Genomic DNA, 20,857 nt, shown 5'->3' with positions numbered 1-20,857 from the left:
GGCATTTTTGTACACCCGCAACGTTCGCGTTTCGTGGAATCGTCGATGGTCAAACGTAACCCTTTTTTCGTGCGTGGCTTTTCTCGTGTTTTTGAAGAAACGTGACACCGAACCGTTTGATACAAGCGTAGGCGGAAGAAAGTGATACAGATTTGAACAACGTATCTCTGTCTATTTAGGAAATATTCCAATTTTAATTCTAAACTCACCAAGATTTTAATTATCGTTTAATATTAAGAGAATTTAAAAATTCTTATTTGTACGTTTTTCCAAAAGGAAACTAAAATTTCGTTCTATATATAATTACCTCCAATACCTGCTATTTCATAGAAATGTTTATTCGCGAAATCGCTCGAATGGAATAAAAAAAGAAAAAAACCCTCGTCGCTATTCCTTTCATCCATCTCAAAAACGTATTTTCGAAGCTAAAGGGGATAGATCCTATAAATATCGATCGTGGCAGCCGAGTCGAAAAACTCGTTGCTTAGCCGAGAGAGATCCGCGCTCGTATTAATATTTATACAATCGCAAAGGCCGAGGCGCAAAAAAAGCTTGAGCATCGGCCATCGGATGGCGAACCGAAAGGGGTTCCCTCGATTCCCTCGTTCGTCGAAGAAAGAGAGAAAAATTCGGATCGAGAGACGGCTCGAGGAAAAAGTAGCGAAACCGTGGGCGTGGATGTTAGAGAAACTGTGCGATTAGCCTGGTGGAGTTTTTTTTTTTTTTATGCTTCCCCTTAAATCGAAAGTCAAACACTTTGGCCTACGCTGCTGTGGGAACGGACGTTCACCGTGCATAAACGCGTTTTCCGCATCCGGCGAAAAAGAAACCTCGACGAAGGCATCTACCGTTGATGGAAGATTCCGCGAAAGGATTCTGGATCGAGCACACGAATATTGTGAAATAATTGGTGTAATTCTTGCATGGAGATTTGTCTGCTGTGGAAAAAAATTGAAATTTGATTTTTAAATGAAGCGCGTGTTTGACGCGTGTTTGAAGATTTGTGGAAAATTTATTTATTTCGTCACGAAATATTTCTGTTTCCTCTTTCAATCGAGATAAAATTGGATAAATAGAGATACGAATTGTGAAATTGCGTTTAAACGCTCGATAAATAAGTTTTAATGATATACAAATGTAATGCAGCAATTAATGTCATAATAGCTGCATACGTAAATTTCGTTCTATACAATAGCACAATAAATATTGTATAACAAAAACATCAGATTTAAAATTTTAATTATTTTAATAATGAGTGATTGAGAGTTATTCTATTATTTGTTTTAATAAGAATTAAAAAGGCAATATAGTTCAAATTAATATCGTTAATATTTTTAAAAAATTACAATTATTACGATTTATATCATATACTTTGGTTTTTTAAAAATCAAGAATAAACAGAATTGGAAACAAATGTCATCTTTATTTTATTTCAGTTGTAATAATTGTAAAAATATATTTATTCGGTGACATCATTTATTGCAATTGAATTAGAAACATAATGGTACAAAGTTCAAATGGCCTATACGAGCACAGATTATTCTACTTAAGAAAGTAGTGAGTAAAAAAAAATTCATGCATAATAATTCAATGCAATAATATTCTATCTATATTTTTTGAGGAGAGATATTAATAATTCTAATATTTTATATAAAATGTTAAGAAAAAGATAAAAGGAATATGGCCATCTAAGGGGAAATCCTGTGTATGAATGGATCGTATTTGACGATCCATTCATAAACTGGCAAAATATTTCATGATTCACGTGTTCGTGAATGCATCGAAATATTTTGATTATTCTTGAAGGAGACGAATGAGTCACGATACCTGAAGAAAACGTCGAAGAGGAAGACTTGGAATCGCATCATCGAACTTAAAAGTCTCGCAAACAGGAAATTGATTATGGAAAGAAACATGTATAATGATCTGTGATAATTTCAAGGTTTATGGACAAAAATTGAGAAAAATATTTTGATCCAAAATGCATAAATGCTGATGCAAATATGTAAATCAGTCAATAATATTCCATCTTTTTAAAGAAATGTATAATTACTAATTATAAATTTTATACATATAAATAGACTGGAATAATTTAACAAAAGTCAGAAAAGAGAAAAAATTCTTGATATTAATTAGTATCAATGCATCAATCATACAATAAAAGGAAATAGGTAATTTTTTAAAAATTAACTTTTCAAAAATATCATGTTTGCTTGATGATGAGCAGTATGAAAACGAGTTTTCATTGAAAGATATTTAAATTATTTTAGAATAATACCAGAATGTATATTTCTATTATTTATAAAATCTTAATTTATTTTAATCTATTGCAAAATATTTTAATTTATTTAAAATCTGATCTTATCTTATTTGAAAAAACAAAAATCACAAATAACATGATACCGGTACCACATGTTGGTTTTACCCAATATTTCTCAAATAACATTTGCACATTAAAAATTTAAATTTACGCATAACTAAGTTGTGTACATATTTATTTTTAAAGCATACATTATAGTTAAAAAATTCAAATGTCATCAATAGACATAAAATTGAAATATGAAAATCTTTAATATTTTCCTCTTGCTTATTCATTGTTCTCTAATTTATCAAGTTTTTAAATAAACAATAGTTTATTTTTTTTTAATAAATTTACAATAATACAATCATCGTTAAAATTGTTTAAAATATAAAATATATTTCAAACCAAATATTTTTCATCGCTGTATGCTAACACAGGTCATTGTTAATTAATAATTGTTTATGTTCTGTTCGCTTATTCAACAAATTACATTTACATTTTCGTGCAAATTAATCTTTTTTATCATATTTCGCATAATTGCAATGAGAGATTGATTTATTGTCAAAAAAATGATTTACAGATGTCCCGTAATATTTGCTGAAATCATTGCAAACTTTTTTTAACACTTCTCGTTTTTTTTTCCGCACTTAGAGCATACTTTTGCATATCATCAAATCTTGGATTTTCCCGATCCATAATTTCCTCTATTTAGAAACGACCGTGGCTAACGATTATTCTAAGAATCTTAGCTGGATGATTATTCATGATGATGAACCCGTGATGATTCGTATGAAAATAAATCGAACAAGAATACCAAATATCACACACACTTTTTAACATTATCGACTATGCATATGTGATATACACGTATACAATCAATCAGAAATTTTCGTGTAACGTTTTATACATACAATACGTTGTATTATCAGATGAAACAATAATTTGTTTTATAAATATTTATGCGCATGTAAATCATAATGACTCGCATATTTTTCTTTCTTTTTTTTTTTTTTTTTTTTGGAATGAAATTCATCCTTATACTTTCAGTATTATTCTATTATAGTTCCAGTATATATTTATTAATACAATATTTATTATAATAATTATATTATTTTGAAGAAATGATAAAAATTTAGGGATTGATTTCACGAAGTGGAAGAAGATCTTCCATTGAAAAATAAATTGCTCGACGTGCATAAATTTTCATTAAAATCAGATTTTTCACAGTAAATTAATTGCATTGTAAAATAGCGTGTGAAGATTTTTATGACTATAATATCTCTACTTATTTAAATTGCAAAATTATTTGATATAAACTACTTTTTTTTCTATTTTTTTTTTTTTTTTTACATAATTCTTATTCCTGCTTTTCATAGAAATAGAATATAAAATATTGAATCGTTGATACGCAGGATAAAGGAGATTCACGTTCTATTAATTCGATAGTAACGTTCGATATTTACGTAACAATTGTATATACATCTTTTAAAAACTTTTAGAAACGAATCACAAAAATCTCAATCCTCCCGTACATGATCGAAAATAAAACTCCCTCTCCAACCCCTTTCCCATGTCACATCAAACAAATCGAAACGTTCACCGTTTCCACGAAGACACATCACCCCTCCCTTCCCAAAACGATAAATCATTGAGCGCATTCAAAGCAACCAGTCCGCTTGTTATAATTCACGGAACATCGGTAGCCCTGTAGTAGTGGCTCGTGGTGCGTGCAAGCAAGCAACCTCTCCATACCAACGGCAAAACAAGGGAAAAAAGAAAGAAAAGGTCCAAAAATAAGGAGGCGAAGAAAAAGGTGGCCTCGTCGATAAAGAGACGAGAAGGAAGAAAAAGAGGAAAAAGTGGGAGAGGAAAGATAGGAGAGAAGAAGGGGGGAAAGAAGAAGTGTAGAAAAGCGGAAGGGGGCGAGAAGGAGAAAAGGCGAGGAAAGGCGAGGCGCTCGTGCCTCGTGGACAATGGCACCGTGTCGTGAGGCTATGGGAACCCGCGGTGTGAAGGCATGTGTTGTTTTCTCGAGGCCGTTGGAGGACGTGTCGCGGCTCGCATCGTCAATTCGCCTGACAAAAGGAAACCACCGTGGCGTGGACAGGATGCGTGACCAACCGGATTCTTAGCGATGCGTGTACGTACGCGTGGAATCCAACCAGCGATGGTATGTAGCAGAGTTTGGACAACGTTGCAACGAGCAAACGAAATTTCGAAATAATCGAGTAACGAAGTTGATCGAGGTTTGAATAAGTTTATTATTTGCACGTTTTATTCGAAATAATATAATCACTTGTTCACAGCCCCAGCAGCTGCTCCTATAAGCATAATCTTTTGGCGTTACGGTTGTAAATTCGAATGATAAATTATTCGAGCGAGTTTTTATAATTTCAAAACCACTAGGAGGGTTATATTCTAATCCTTCCATACGTGATACATCCATATATGAAATTCTTGATCTTGGCACCGTGACTTGGCCCCCTGATGGGATTATCGGCCAAGTGATGACTGTGTGCGGCCTCTCTTTGATACGGCGGCTCCGATAAGCTTTCTTTAATGGGTTTTTTGAGTTATCTTTTGTGGGGGATTTTTTCTTTTTCTTCTTTTTTTTATTTCTTTTTTCAGATGGGGCTTTTTTTAGGGGATGCTTGTTGGACGGGTGAATTGGTCGGAATGATCGGTTCGAGCGATGAGATTGCTGAGATTAGTGGATGTTGAAGAGAGTTTGGAATTTGGAGATTGATTGTTGCTGCATTGTTGCGTTTATTTTTTCTTTTTTCTTCAACTCGTTTTCTATTTTTCTTTGTAAAATTTCCTAGGTGATCATGTTTAATCCAAAACGATTAAATATCTTCCATAATATATGAAATCATTAATTATTTACCTGACAATTACCCGATAATAAAAGATTATTTTTCTTTCTCTACGAAATAAAACTAAAGAAAGATCTTAAATTTAAAAAAAAAGATTCGATAAATAAATTGTAAAATAGGATTAATACGTTTCCCTCCCACTTTCACCATCATCTATGTAATTGCAGGCAATGATCGGCAATCGATCAAAGCCCTTGTAATGAGGAAATTCCACGACGCCTCGAGGCAACTCGATCGGTTAAAAGGAATCGATAAAAATCTGCGAAAAATTAATATTCCCCCCTCGTAAAATTTTCGTCGTAATACACGACGTTAGAATGTGAAACCTGATCACAGATACCGCGAACCGGGAAGAGATTTATACCGCGGTTCTTTCTCGAGAAAGGCTCTCTCTTATAAAGTTTATCAACGATTTCGATTTCGCGAACTCGTATAAAATCTTCGATATACCCTTTCATAAATAAAATTCACTTATCGCGTCCGTATATTTGGATCGTTTTCATCAATTTTTTGTTTTAATAAGACCACCACCTGCCGTCGCTTCCATCCTCGTTCATTTGAAACTGATCCAAACAAAGAGAGAAACATCTTTTTACGACTTTCACGCGTTAAATGTTTGTACGACATGATAATAAAATTTAATTTCCCCGTTTTTTTGAGAGGAGTTGAATTATTCGATGGATTTATTCGAATTTTTTTTATTGATTTTCGAATAATTTAATTTTTGCAAAACTATTGTAACCTAATTTATTCATTTTTCTCTTATCTTTTTTATAATTATAATCAATATCTTTGATTAATCATTTTTCAAACATGAAAGGTTAATACGTTATTATGATATAATCAATTAAGGATTAAATTTTGTATATTTCGTTAAGAGAAAGTATAAGTATTAAACACGAATTGGATAAAATATTTTATTTTCGCTATCCCCGTATGAAATTCATAAATTCGAAACGGAAATAAAACGATTTCCCGTGTACGAAACGTTATTAAAATAATTACTCGTGTTAAGAGATATTTACAAAATGATGTGTTCGTAAATCAAAAGATTATTGTAGAAAAATGAACGAATATTACCGAGAAACTTGCAATATACGTTATAGAAAATTAGTTGCAAAAGCTTCGTTTAACAATTTATGCATTCATAAAAATGAATGTTTATTATTACTTTTAATTTCGAGTCGTGTAACGGAGAACAATATCACAAGATCCCTGCCAAATTTTTACGACGGTTAATAACGATATAATAATTACTTATTACTACGTAATAAGTTACGAAAGTTGAAAATAATCTCCTCTTTTTTATAGTTTATCTCTTGGAACAGAAGGGATCGATGTGCTCACAGTCGAGGGCATCTCTTTTAAAATTATAACACGTAACAACGCCGATCAAGAATACGATGTTGAAATATCGTGTAAATTGAAAGATCCGTTTGTTTCGTTATCAATTACATCCCCTTCCCCCCGTTTTATGTTGTATAATTATTAATTAAATTACAATATGTTCTCGATAATGATGGTCGATGAATTATTATAACTAGTATACGCGAAAAAAAAATGACGCCGAAAATGTATTTATGAAATTATGCAAATAGAATGTTGCATAGAATTGAATTGGTGAGAAAAAAAGCAAGGTGTATTTTTCAATAATTTTCTTCTTTTAATTTTTATGCATTATATATATGTATATATTTACACATTGCGAAATTTTTAAGAATTTTGACAAGACAATATCCAATAATATAACACGTCTCAAAATGATCTAATTGAATTTGTATTTTATCGTTCGAAATTTATACGATTTCATATTGAGAAAACGTAAAAATTTCTATGTAATTCAAAAAGATGAATATTAATAAATTTGCGCATCGTTAAAAATCATTTCATTTTATTCAAATTCGTTTTTAACATCGCATCTTGTCTTCTTCCATCACGAAGACAATGATAAACAAACAGATTATATTACGTGGAATATCTAAAGCAAAATATATGCATTATGCTAATATTGTCATGTTTGACGAGAGTGGAATAGATTTTCTTCGTGAATTGTTTAGCAGAACGATCAGTATTTATCTTAAAGTATCGGATGAAAGAGTACGGAATTAAGAAATGATTCTGCGAAGAAGATTCTTCGCGTGAGAAGATTAAGATACATTAAGATATACATAGTATTCATTTACATGCTGATATTTCTTATAGTTTACAGTATTTCGTTGCACGATGCCACGTGGAGGTTTAGATGAAGAATGACACGTGTCAAGGTTGTGTGTGTGTATGCAATTTTAACGTCAATAAAACCGAATGATATGATTGAGAATAAATATCGAAACTTTTTTTAAATATAATTTTACCTAATTAATTCTAAAGCATATCGTCAATCCAGAAATGTTACATAAGATATCTTTATAATCAGCTAATATTTAAGTTTTTATATTTATTGAATGTAAAAATCTGTGCCTTTCTTTTTCTCAATTAAACGCTATTTTTGACAAATTAATGTCAAGAAATTAGGGATTTAAACTACGTATAAACTTTTCCACATATTTCTTTGATAGCAAAAACATGCGCAAAAGAAATGAAAACCTTAAACCTCAAAAACTTTTTATCATAATAAAATCATCACGATATTCATATATCTAAAAATTTCAAGACAAATCATAAAATACAAGGGGATGAAAGATAAAAAATTAAAAAAAACCTTTCGATCTCATTTACAAAATAATAACTATTAATTAACCGCAATATCGTTTCAAATTTCATCAAATAGGGTGGAACAATATTAATAATTACGAAAACAACCGCGTGCAGCTGATAATTTTTCAAAAAACCCTACCTCGTCTTCCTTCAACGGTGTTATTGACAAATAAAGAAAAAAATTTACAAGACAAGAATTTACAAGAATTTACAAGAACCTCGAAGCGGTTTATTAAAACTCCAAGTTTATTGGTTCCGATATACCTTACCTTACCTTACCGCTTGAAGCAATTTGTATACAATGTATGCAAATTTCAGTTTTGGAAACGTTATGTTTCTGCTGGAAAGATCGTCAAAATTGTACAACTCCACCTTTATAGGCAGCCTCGTGGGGACCCTGTAAATCATATGTTCGAATTACGGGTGAAACCAACGGGACAAATATGAAGCGGGCATAATCGATATACAGGGTGTAACTGATACCACATGAAAAGAAAAGGAACAATTTTATTTGAGACTTGAACTTTTCGAAATGAAGTAACGGAATGAAAATTAATTTTGAAATCTCGATAAATATAAAATATCGATAAAAGGATCGTTCTATCTATACAATTTTTTTCCTTTCGTTTAAATCAATTTCGAAATTTCTTTTCGAAAAATCTAGATTCACCAATTCTACCAATTTTAATGCAATAATAATTTAGGAAAGAAAAAAATACTACATATCAGATTACAATTACACGACACACCCTGTATATAGAGATACGTATTTGGAATTCGCCAATATAAATACCGCTGCCGTTTCTTGCGCAAATCGTTCGCAAGACCGCTTCGAGCTTCCTTTTATCGGGCGATCCATTAGTTCCAGAATTTTTCGTTTCAGATAACGAATTCGGCTGTGTTGTTGTTGCCGATGTATATCACCAAAATTCGAAATATTATATATGCCACGTATATATATATATATATATATAGGCGGGAAAGTATCGGACAGTTTTACGGAAGTTTTTTTAACGACAGGGCTCGAGAAGAATTTTAACGATTCTTGGTGGATACGGTGCGTGTTATTTTTGTTTTCTCGAGGAAGCGTTCACGTAAGGCTTTATTTAAGAGCGTGGTAAATTGTTCTGATCCGTGTGAGACAATTTACGTATAATTGGATAAGTAACGCGTGATTTTAAGTTTTAATCGTGCCGATTTTTTCCTTTCTCTTTCTTTCTTTTTTTTTTCCCCCCCAAATATGGAAAGTGGAACGTAGAACAGGGCGATGTGACTTGAAATTCGAATAAACATCGAAGCTATTTTTTTTTAACTCTCCTCTCTGTAGAGTTAATCGCATATACACTTCACGAATCCTTATAAATTCCACTTAAATAAATAACACCCTTTCCAACAATTTCGATCCCTTGCTATCGAATCGTACAACACCCCCCAGGCCGAAATTAGTCTCGAAAATCAGGACAATCGTCCCCTCGACGACTGCTCGTTTGCACGGGGGTTGGTTGATCCTCGTTCCAGAGCACAGGTGGTGTGTCCCCAGGTTCGTGGGAACGGGTCGATCGGAGTCTTCCCGTGTTGAAGGCGGCCAGGTCCTCGCCAAGGGTCGCCCTTTCTCGATCCACCCCGTGTTTCGAGGGGAGGGGGCCAAAAAAGCCCCGCAAGTGTGTCATAGGCCGCCCTGAATCGGGGCCCATTCTTCTCTCGCTCGTTTGCCTTCATTGGTGGAGGGGGAGAACGGATCGGAAATAGAGGCGCATCCCTGATTTCTGAAGGAGGGAGAAGAAATGCGTGCTGTTCGTGTGCTGCTCGTGTGCTGAGCTTGTGCTGCGATTTACACGCGCGTCGTTGCTTCTGTGGTTCGACGTTGAGCCGATATTTTGGGGTGGAATTGGGGATTGGTTGGTGAAGTATGGTAATGGAGTTTTTATTTTTTATTTTCTGGCTTGTTTTAATCGTAGTATTTTGTTTTTATTCTTTCTCTCGTTTGAAAATTAATCGACAATCGTCCCGAACTCGTGCTAAATTTTCGTATTTTGTTATTTATGAAATAAAACGTTGTTATTTATTTGTAAATTAGAAAATAGAGACTTATACTTATTACTAATAATTAATTTGTCTTAAAAGGATCCTGGTTAATTTAGAATAATTACACGTTTCATTATAGAATAATAATATATTCTATAAATGAATTTTTACGCTTCCCAAAAGCTTAAAAATCATTCGAATTCTCACAGACAGAGATAAGACAGAAAGAGAGACAGAAATTCGTCTAGAAATTAACCCTCTTAACCCACAAAACCCGTGTCACAATTTACAACCACCGCCCTGCCGCGCGTATATTCCTTTTAATGGGAAACGTCAAGGAAGAAAACGTCGGTATAATTAAGACTCGAAACGTTAATGGAAACGGGCCGAAAGCGGCTTGTTTTTTCTAACAAAAAAAAAAAAAAAAAAAGAAACATAGCGCCGCGTGTTCGAGAAAAGAGAAATATCTTAGATGAAGCCTGGGTCCTTCTTGGTCCTCTAACGTTTAACCAGTAGCGGTTGTTAATTAGTCTCTCCCTACCAGTGCTCGTTTTAGAATTATCCTCGATTTTTACCGCGTAAAATCGAAGGAGAGTAAACTTGTTCCTCCTGTAATCCTATTATACGCATTATACGCGATCTTGGAATTCCTATTCGAAAATTCTGGTCAATTTGCAATTAATTAATCCGTGGATCGATAAGGATTTAAGGAAAGATGGGAAGATTGTCGAAGGAGAGATTTGATAGGGAAGATAATATTAATTGGCTTTCCCATTTGTGGACTTTTGCAATTTAATTGATTAGATGTTGTGGCTTGGTTTGCTCTTGTTTTCAAATCTTTTACGGTGTTTGTTTGTTCGTTTGTATATAAATTTATGATTTTATGGTTGGTAAAATTTATAGGTTAGGGTAGATTGTAGTTTTGAATTAAGATATATTCGCGATTATTGTAATTTTTAAATTATAGATAATTGATAGGTAATTGATAGATTTATTGTTATCTGTTGCTATTTGAAAAGTTGGATTTTATTAAATTTTTATAAAATTTTCTTGGATCATAAGTTAGACGAGTTTTAATATTCTAATATCATTAAGTTTTAAATTTTGAAATTATATTACAATTTATACTTTTGGGTATAGGTTTATTTCTATTCGTTAAAGAACGAAAAATAATATCGATTTCATCAAGTTTTTACATTTTATACAAGATAATTTACAGAGTTGACAAATTTAGTTCGCTATTTATTATTTTTCACTAAGACAATTGAAAAAGATAAAAAAAACTTACAATCAGATAAGAATATACATAACTACAAAGATCTGCGATATAATTCTTTTCTTATTTCCCGATTTTACTCGATCGAGAATCAAATTAATTTGAACAAGCAAGCTATCGGAATAAACGATATCAATATTACAAACAAGCACATCGATACGCATCACGAGAAGAATCAAAAATAAAGGCACGCGGCCCCGGCAGGGGACCGTTGTACGAGTAACCTTTCAGTCAACATCAACGTTAATTCGAGTCGAGTGTGTACGCGAAGCAGGTGGTTTCCTGCACCAGAAAGAGAGGAGGAACCGGGCCGTGGAAACGATGGGACACGATTACCGCGAAAATAACGGTACGCGTGCACCGAAAAATGCGAACCGCGAAATATTCCACCCCTCCAATTCCTTTTCCTCTCTCTTTCTCTCTATACCCTTGCCTTGACGTCGATTCCACGGTGAGTTTCTTTTCGACGACAGAGAATGGTCGGTTCTTCGCCACCCTGTCGCTTCTGATACGATTCTGACAGCCAGGTGTGATGCCCTCCGATCGTACACCGGTAATTGAGTCGAGCTAAACAGGTCACGCGGTCATTTTGATGTTTATCGGAACGAAGGGCCTCGCGTGATGCCGCCTGCTGTTTGCGGTTCTTTCTTGCCAACCTGTTCAATTACAATTGAATAAAATATACGGTTTCAACCCGTTTCGAAAAACGAGATGGACCGTACTTTTCGGACGCTTTCGGGCTACTTTTGGACGTTGGAAAATATATGAGAAATTTTATTATTGCCTCCTCGAAGTTGGGAGTAAAAAGTTCTTTTAGAATTGTTGATGGTTTGTTATAAATAGTTGATCGAAATAATTCGTTTCTTTTTTTTTTTTTTTTGGATATTAATAGAAAAGCATTAAAGATATTTGAAGAGTGAAGGGTAATTAACAAATTATTAATGATCGTAATAAAAAGAATCTTCCTAAATCTTCCTCCCTCTCGATAACTTTAACAAAAGTATCCAACTTTAACGCGAGCACCCTTCAAATTTTACGTCTAACTCATACAGCGCATGCGCGAAAGATTTAAACGAGACTTTCCTTCCCGCTCTTCTCGATCCATGATTAATTCGGTCTCGTGCGACAAACTTCTCCCTGTGTTTCGTCCGTGCGTGCACGTGTTACGCAAGCTTCTTAAAAATCGGTCTTACCTCTCAATCTCGAAAGGATCGAAAGGTGAAAGTCACACGCATGGTCGAAGCAAGTGAATTTGACGGCGACGTCGAAATCGGTGGCTTTTGATAATTAAATCGAGATAGCGGAGAGAGAGAGAGAGACAGAGAGGAAGAGAGAGAAAGAGCGCTTCGTTCCCGCGGAAGTCGACCGGTTCGATGAATAAAAAAAAATCTCTGGGTTGTCGTCCGATCGCGGACGACATCAAAGGAGCCATGGTTCCGCTATTAAGGGACGTTTTAAGACGAGTCGTGGAGATGGAATGGCATGTAACAGATGCCCATTTGCGGGAGAAGGTTGGATATCCACTTCGAATATGTTAATCCATTAAATCGTGGATTACATTGGTTTCAATTATATATATATATATATTCGAAAATTATTTGAACATAAATAACGATTATGGATTTTTATTTCAAGAAATGAAAGCGATTTCTTTTATTTTGCGCGTTCTAAGTTTTGTTGTGTATTCGAATATCGAGTAGTTTTCCTTATAAAATTTAATTCGGTAAAATTTCACGAAATGTATGTCACTTTTTTTTGTTAAATGTGAAACACGGTGATTGTGCGATCGACGCATTAGATTTTTCTTGTAACGTACACAACTCGCATATGCGTTTATCATTTTCTGATTACAAAAATAAATGAAGCGTATCTCGGCTGTTTTAACAGTAGAACAATGTCGCACATGTGCGACACGTTATATAATGTATTCAGTTTATTTTAGTAGATAGGTTCTTGGTAATAGATTGCTTAGATTTATTTTAACAGATTAGTAAAACATTTCATTGTATATCAAGTCGTGAAATATTCTTAATTTTTTAAACATTCCGAAGAAGGCCGATGGGAAAGAAGTTTAAATTCAAAACACTTCTCTCGAAATTTCGATGTTATTATAATCGTAAATTTTTGTCGTAATTTTATTCAAATTCAACGCCCCATATATAATACCAACGTTAAAATCCATCGTCGAAGAATAAACCTCTCTTCAATCCATCGAAAACAAGAAATAAAAGGTCGATCATCTCGATCATCTCGATCGGTGGACCAGATCCAAGATCTCACGATCTAAACGGCCGTCGAACGAATATTTATCCATATCGAGGCCGATGGACGTTGACCGTCGAATCCTTATCCTCCCGCTTCGATCGGAGCGGGAAAGGTATCGCGGCTTGAAAATAAACATCCATTAACGGTGTGAAGAAGTAACAGCGCCGCCACTTTTTGCTTTCACAGGTGTTGCTGCTACGCGATCGCAGCGTTTAACGTGAAGTCGATTAAAAGACCGCCTCCGTGCCCGTTTGAGTAGGAAGAAGGATCCGTTCGACTTAATGCCCGATTATTCATCGCGCAAACGAGTCAGAAATACCTGATCCCCTACTACCAGAATCGGCCATTAATCCAATACCGATAATGAAGTCGGAGAGGGGAAAAAAAACGAGGCGGTCGAGAAAGAAGGAAGAAAGAAAGGGGGGAAAAAAGCGAAAATTCCTTCGTGGAGAACGAAAGGTCTTCGTGGAAATGATTGGTTTTGTTGCTCTCGTGGATAATCATGGATTCATCGGAATTGTTGTGTATACGGGATGTAGAATCCATCGTCGGAATTTTTCTAACTTTTCTTCAGTCGTTTGCGACGTGTATTGATGATGTTTGACGATGTTTGATAATGTTTGATAATGTTTGATAATCGGTTTTCACGCTTCTCCGTTAATCCCTGCCGCTATATAAGCGTTATAAGTGTACGTCGTAAAAAAATCTCGAATTTTTCTCCACGGAAATTACGCCAATACGGATTAATATAGCTGTTCAAATATAATCCAAGGATAATCCGCAGAAGAAGTAAAATCGATCGTTACTTCGACTCGAATTTATTTTAATTGCAGGATTGGTAGAAAGAGAGGGAGAAAGGAAATCGTATTAATATTGGCATACAATAATAAAGAATATTTTTTCGTTATATTTATTAATGTTAGTTAAGTTCGTATTCATGCCAAATTCGAGACATCTGAATAATCCGGATACATAAATATTTGTTTGCAATATTCGAAGCGTGAAATATTTCCGATTAAACGCTCTTGTTGGTTGCTTTAATTCATACGTAATTACTTACCAGTTCTTGTCGAACAAAGTAATTGAATCTTTTTAACGATTTGCAAAATTTGCAGTACATGCGTAAACGTGTAAATTATTTTCCTGCGTATCGTGTAAACACATGTAAGAACTGTTCATTAAAGAAAAACTTGTCAAATAGGATGTAATTTTACTTTTAAATATTACTACTGCAGCATTCAAATGTTAATATTTCGGAAGACAAGAAAATTAAAGTACAAATACGTGTGTACAGTCTGTTACAAAAATGCTGCAACAGTGAGGAAAAAATTCTTTTTATCGCTAAAATTTGAATATTTTATTAATGTATTATATCGTGCATTGTGCAACATTAAGTTTCAAACGGTTTGTTCACATAAATTCGAGAAATAAAGAACACGTTTAATTCATAAAAAATAATAAAACAATAATTTTCTTTTTCGTTAAACTTTAATATGTATCTTGAATACACACTTTGTCTAACAGTATGCATTTATCACGTTGATTCGTTAAAAATCCAATAAGTGATAATCCAGAGAGAAAGTTTAATGGACGATATCGACATCCAGCTGTAGAATTTGATTTCACTCTACGTGCACTTTTTGCCACGGAGAATTCGTCTGCTAAATGCGGATAGCGTGCTGTGAACGCCTATAGGCGTCACGGTAAATGGGTCACTCGGGCTATGCTTGGATGGAAGCGTGCGATTGTTATCGACTAGCTGAACGTGGAAAGGGTTAGGTCGGCCGATGCAACGAGTTAAGTGGATTCGTTACGGTTGCTTTAGATTTTTTTGCCGTCCATTGCGAATGTCAATCTACAATGTGTTAACGGTGATACGATTATTACGAAGCGACTTATTTTGTTGAAAATATTTTTTACGTAAAATATGTAGTGTATTTCTCGATTTTCTGGAAAAATTTACACTATGAATTTTGTACGGAGTTGTTTTTTAATTTAAAAAAGTTCGAATTTAAATAAGTTCGAATTATAATTTGTTTGAGAAAAGAAACCAATTCTAAGTTTTCGGCTCTTTCCATGTTTTAAATTTTGCCTAGAGATATTTTTTAGCAGGCTATTATTCACAAAGTCATCGAAATTATCCGATTTTCCCATCCAATTATGAAAATATCATCTCACCCTAATCCAGCCGTGTCAACAACGCGACACCAGAAACCAACAAGAACAAAAACCCTGCATACACTACGAACCCTCGTCCGACCCTTCCACATAATCATCTCCCCGATTCGAAATCGAGGAAGACAAGAGACAGGCGTCAGAGGAACGGAATCTCGGAAGAAGTAGAGAAGAAGAAAAGCGAAGGAAAGGGGATATTTGGCGCGGCAGTAGGGTGCCGGGCGAGAGAAGATGTGGCCAACAATATGGCCCGTGCTCGGTACAATAGCCTCGTATTATGCGCACAACAAGCGGCAATGGGGCCACGCTAAGGTTACATTACCGGCCAGGTTGGCTCCTCTTCTACCGGCACAAAGAGGACTCACGGCTGGGTGCACAATGCACGATCGGGGGAAGAGCGAGCGAGACGGAGTGTGCATTGCCTCTCACCGTGTTCCCACACGCGCGCACACAGGAGAGGGCACGCGTGTGTACGTGCGCCACACCGTTAACGTGCAACACACGGCCGCGCATGCACACAAAGGCCACGCAGACGGTTACGAACGCGTGTTCCCCTTGCACGTGGTGGGGACGTGTTCAGGCTTCCTTCGGGCCTGAGAATCTTCCCACGTTTCTCGTAGCACGAGCCAACGAGTGTACGAGTGTGCGGAGGAATTTCGGTGGCTGTACACCCATTCTGGTGGGCTGGACGAGGACGGAGAATCTGAACCTCGTACAGGGTTCGAGCGCACGGTTCGCTGCGCGGATGGAAGCGAGACGGAGCTACGTACAACCGTTTTCGCGGCGAGGATGGAGAAGAGGGAGACGATGAACGCAGTGCGGAAGCGTTTCGTATACCAGCACGTTCCGAATTAGGCGTCGGTGAACTGATGGTGGTGCGGCTCTGCTACTCCGGTGGTGCGGCCTTCTCCTTACACCTTCTCTACCGTGATTCCGCGTTACACCGGCCTGATTGTCTCGGTTGCCGTGTACTACTACCGGTTTCTAAGCAAAGGCTACACGCTTGGATCGGAAGAGGGAGAAAGAATTCGATCTGCGCCGTTTTCGGTAAACATAGGGCAACTCCGTTCGATGCCTTGGACTCGCTTCGTTGGACGATATTGATTGCCCCGTTCAGGTAACTTTTCTTCTTGTCGCCCGTATTTGTTTCTTTGGATTTCTCTGCGATTCTTATGCGAATTTGGAATGGTAATTGTAGCAGTTTGGGGATTTCAGTTTAATATTATGCGATACAATAAATAAGCGACACATTTGTATTTGTCTCGGCCTCTGGAATAGCTCTCACTTTATATCTTATGCAAAAAAAAAATATAAATCCCGTAAGAGGTCTATCTAAGAATATCCTCTCTAGCCATCAACGCCGTCAGAAAAAAAAAGTCAATTGATATCTCAAGCCCGCAATATATCTCTATACCTATTACGCAAAATTACAAATCTATTGGATCATAAAAGTGAAAAAAACCACGTTTAAAATCAGCGACGAGCAACTCCATATCCGATCGGTGGTCGAGATAGTATGATAGCAGGGTTGTTAATACGATTAATAACAACGTAGAGCCGATGTCCCGATGATAGCGGCATGCCATCGCGGATAACACTCGTTTCGTTCAACTTAACAGGCACACGGTCGCGTGCGCGCGCGCGCCAGAGAGAGAAAGAGAGAGGGAGAATATCCACCATATCCGGCTCGGACGACCAATCAGTGTAATTATCCTACCGGTATCTCTCTCTTTTTACTGGCGTGCCTGCATTCATGCTAATGCCTCGTCCTCAACGTTGGAAACATTATATCAATCGGTCTGGAGAGAGAGAGAGAGAAAAAAATTACGTTTCATCGCGATGGAAACGTTTAAAGCCTTTGAAAGGTTAGTACCTCTTCTTTTTCTCTTTCTCTCTCTCCTCAGCGGGATCGTTCTGTCACGAGGAAATTAATGATGACACGTGCACCTGTTTCGCGATCCTATAGCCCGGGACTCGTTGTGCAAATTGACGTAACTGTAGTTCCATTCGAAGGATTTCGTGCTATCGTTGATGATATGGATTGTAGATGTCGAAGGATATGGGAATATATCGATGAAATTTTTAATTTTTTTAAATCTAATGATGATGATAAATATGATGGATGATTTTTGGAAGTAAGAAAGTATTTATCGCGGTGTACTTGATATTTAAGAAAAGAGTAATATCGATATTAAGGATGGCAATAAATTATTCGAATTTACAAGCGTTAATCGTATTTATTTTTAATTCGAATGATTACTATTTCTCATATCCAATAAAATAAATAAACAATAATTCAATTCCTTTAATTTTAACTCTTCTTGATCAATCATATTCGATCGTTTTAAGTCTTATTAAAATGGATCCATAAATAAAGAGATATTATACAAGCTATTGTTTCACGCTGCGGCGTGATTATTTAAAAATATCAAATGAATCATCGACCCTCGATTAATAAAAGCATATAATATAATCCGGTATCGCCAAATTGAGAAGGATCTCGTACGATTTAAAATTAAATTTAACAACGATGATCGGAGTCGGCCATTGATGCGGGCGCATTAATAATAAAATAGATGACACATCGGTACCGCGGCTGACGAAATTATTTCAGCGTAACCGAGAATTCCGGCACAATGCCAAAACGAACGCGAAAATATATTGTGCCGAGTCCGGCACAATTGTATCGAACACGCCGCGTGTCATAGATAATAGAGTGCGAGATAGAGGCACTTGGACTTAGGTGTGTTTCTCTTATTATTTGTCAAAGTGTCAGAATATATGAAGTGATACGTGATATGTGTGTATTTTGCTATTTGTAATTACATATATTTTTCTTTTAGTTGCATATATATTTCTTTTTATTGTTTTGTTTCTTTCTTTCTTTTTTCGATTTTGTGAGTGAGAGCCTATTAAGGAAAGCACACGAAAGGTAATGAATTTTTGGAAAAGTTTTATATGTTTTTTCCCCCAGGCATAAGTTATTTGTTATTATATATGAAATTCTTATTTTAATTCGATTTTACTTCTTTTTATGAAATTGATTTTTATTTACTTGTTGTTAATCTTTAAATAATCTTATTTGGTATAGATAATATTCTTAATAATTTATTGTAATGTTACTTAAAGTATTTTGACGATTCTTATTTTATTTGTTCATTGCTTCATTTCATTAGAAATTTACGTGGAATTTCTACTTGGAATTTCTAAAACCACTTTTCTAATATTTAGATCTAAATATAATACGTCCCTATGTGTATTTCTTAACTTTGAATCAAGTTTCGTAACATAGAATCTCTTTGATTCATTTCTAAGTGAGATTTCTAAATCTTGTTAATATAATCAGAATAGATCAAAAAATTAAAGGAACGATGTAAACATTATTTAAAGTAAGAAATTTATTAAACCAAAGATAAAATTATTTCTAATCAGCAATTAAGAATCTTGAATCAAAAGGAATAAGATATATAATCATGTTTTCGCATAATCCTAAAATTTTTGTCAATTATACATCATGTATAATTATTCAAAAACTGATAAAATGGATCTGTTCTTCGACATCCATCTATATCCAGAACAGAAACAAATTCACAAAATGGACAAAATCATAGTTTTCGATCAGGTTTTCCAGTTTAGAGGGAAAACTTTGTAAGTACTCGACCAGCCCACTCGGCCTTTCTAAAAGAGCTAAACACCTCGTTATGTCCCGCAAGCGAAACCTGTCCAAGCGGCCTGCACCAGGGACGGGCTGTTGGTCATTAAGATCGCACGCTTAATTCGAAAAATCGACTGTCGAGTCCGATCTCAGCAATCTGGAAACCGGTTACTCGAACCCTTTTCTAACGTCGAACTGGTCTTCTGATGAGTGGCAAAAGGAGGAGAATAATTGGAATTGTAAATCACAAAAGTAAATTCATTTTTTTCTTTTTTTCTCTTATAGAGAATTTTTGATAGAGAGATTATTTGGTATTAATTATTTGAATTATTTTTGTTATTCGGAATATTACAAAATAGAATAATGAAATACTTGAATGATAAACGAAATTTTTGTTCAATTAAATCTTTATATTCGAGTAATTATATTTGGCGATTATTTAGCGATAATTCGTTTACGAATTAGAATAAAGACACGATTACTAAAGAAAGCTAGGTATATGAGCAAATCCAATCTAATCTTCTTTTAGATCAACTGACTCATCGATTACACGAAAGCTCGAAATATCTCGTGTCAAATATTTCATTCGGCTAGTAAATTCAAAGAAAGTTATTTCAATTATTTCACTACACCTACTACAAAATTCGAAGTACGCGTCGAATATTTCACTCGACTAATCATTTCAATTATCCCACGCATCTTCCATGTTAACCTAACCTCAAAAACACCTAACCTTTCGATCGAAAATGACTCAAACTACCACGTGCCAAATATTTACGCCACAAATGGAAAGATCGATCGCGCGACAGTTTCAATTGTTCCACATCGAGGAGAATTAGAAACTGGTCCAGCAAACGCTCGACCAGTTCGCCAAGTCGTGATTCAGCGGAGGCGGCGGAGCGCTCAAGAGTGGTGGCGACACGTGCTCCTTGTCGGTGGTATTCCAGTGAATCAACAAGTGTCGTGGCTCCTCTCTAGCGACGCAACGAGCCGGTTGGATTCCGATAAACCGGTCAAAGCGAGCGGACCATCATCCGCTTAGCTGGCGTGCAAAAAGAAAAAAATATAAAGCGTCCCTCGGAGAGAACTCGTTTCTTATCGAAAATTCGATGTCGATACGAGTGCCTAGCGTGCCGACAAGTGCCGCGTGCTATTGCACCGCGTTTCACGTCGTCCACGATGACGAGATGGGTGATCTTTGATGGGTTGCATGGGGCAGAGTGTAACGTTGGCAGGTTAGGTTAGGCGAATAAAAGATTGTGTGAGAAGTTTCTGCCCTCTTCTTGGTTCGTTAATACTTTTGTCGTTGCATGATTCGAAACGAGAATCTGGAACGAGATTGATTGTGTCGAAATAATATTTTCTTAATGTTAGTTATTTGAAAATATTTATTTTTGATAATTAGAAAAAATTTCATGTCATAAAGTGGATCATGTAGTAGTTTGCATGTTTAAAATATGTATATGAGTACTGGTATAAATAACGAAAAATTAATTCTGAAAATTCAAAAATAGTAGAATCCTCTTTCTTCGAACATTATGTGTGAATGGTTAAATTAATAAAAATGAATATATGTTTCACATATT

General features: G+C 35.4%; 1 protein-coding gene across 10 annotated transcripts in view; it reads left to right on the top strand.

Moving 5' to 3' along the window:
- LOC108004451 (tubulin monoglutamylase TTLL4-like) overlaps positions 1-20,857 on the top strand; it is a 171,658-nt gene that overhangs the window by 139,502 nt on the left and 11,299 nt on the right. The window contains exon 1 of one of the 10 annotated variants that reach the window (XM_017067374.3): positions 16,286-16,733. The exons of 8 other annotated variants lie outside the window; for them this stretch is intronic. The gene's annotated coding sequence lies outside the window, so the exon portion shown is untranslated. Of the gene's footprint in view, positions 1-16,285; positions 16,734-17,973; positions 18,549-20,857 lie in introns of those variants that run through there. One more of the 10 variants, XM_017067373.3, reaches the window with a different exon arrangement.

Source organism: Apis cerana, linkage group LG14 (genome assembly GCF_029169275.1).
Source record: "Apis cerana isolate GH-2021 linkage group LG14, AcerK_1.0, whole genome shotgun sequence".
Lineage (NCBI taxonomy): Eukaryota > Metazoa > Arthropoda > Insecta > Hymenoptera > Apidae > Apis > Apis cerana.
The sequence above is the reverse complement of the archived record's forward strand: the minus strand, read 5'-3'. Positions and strand labels throughout refer to the sequence as shown.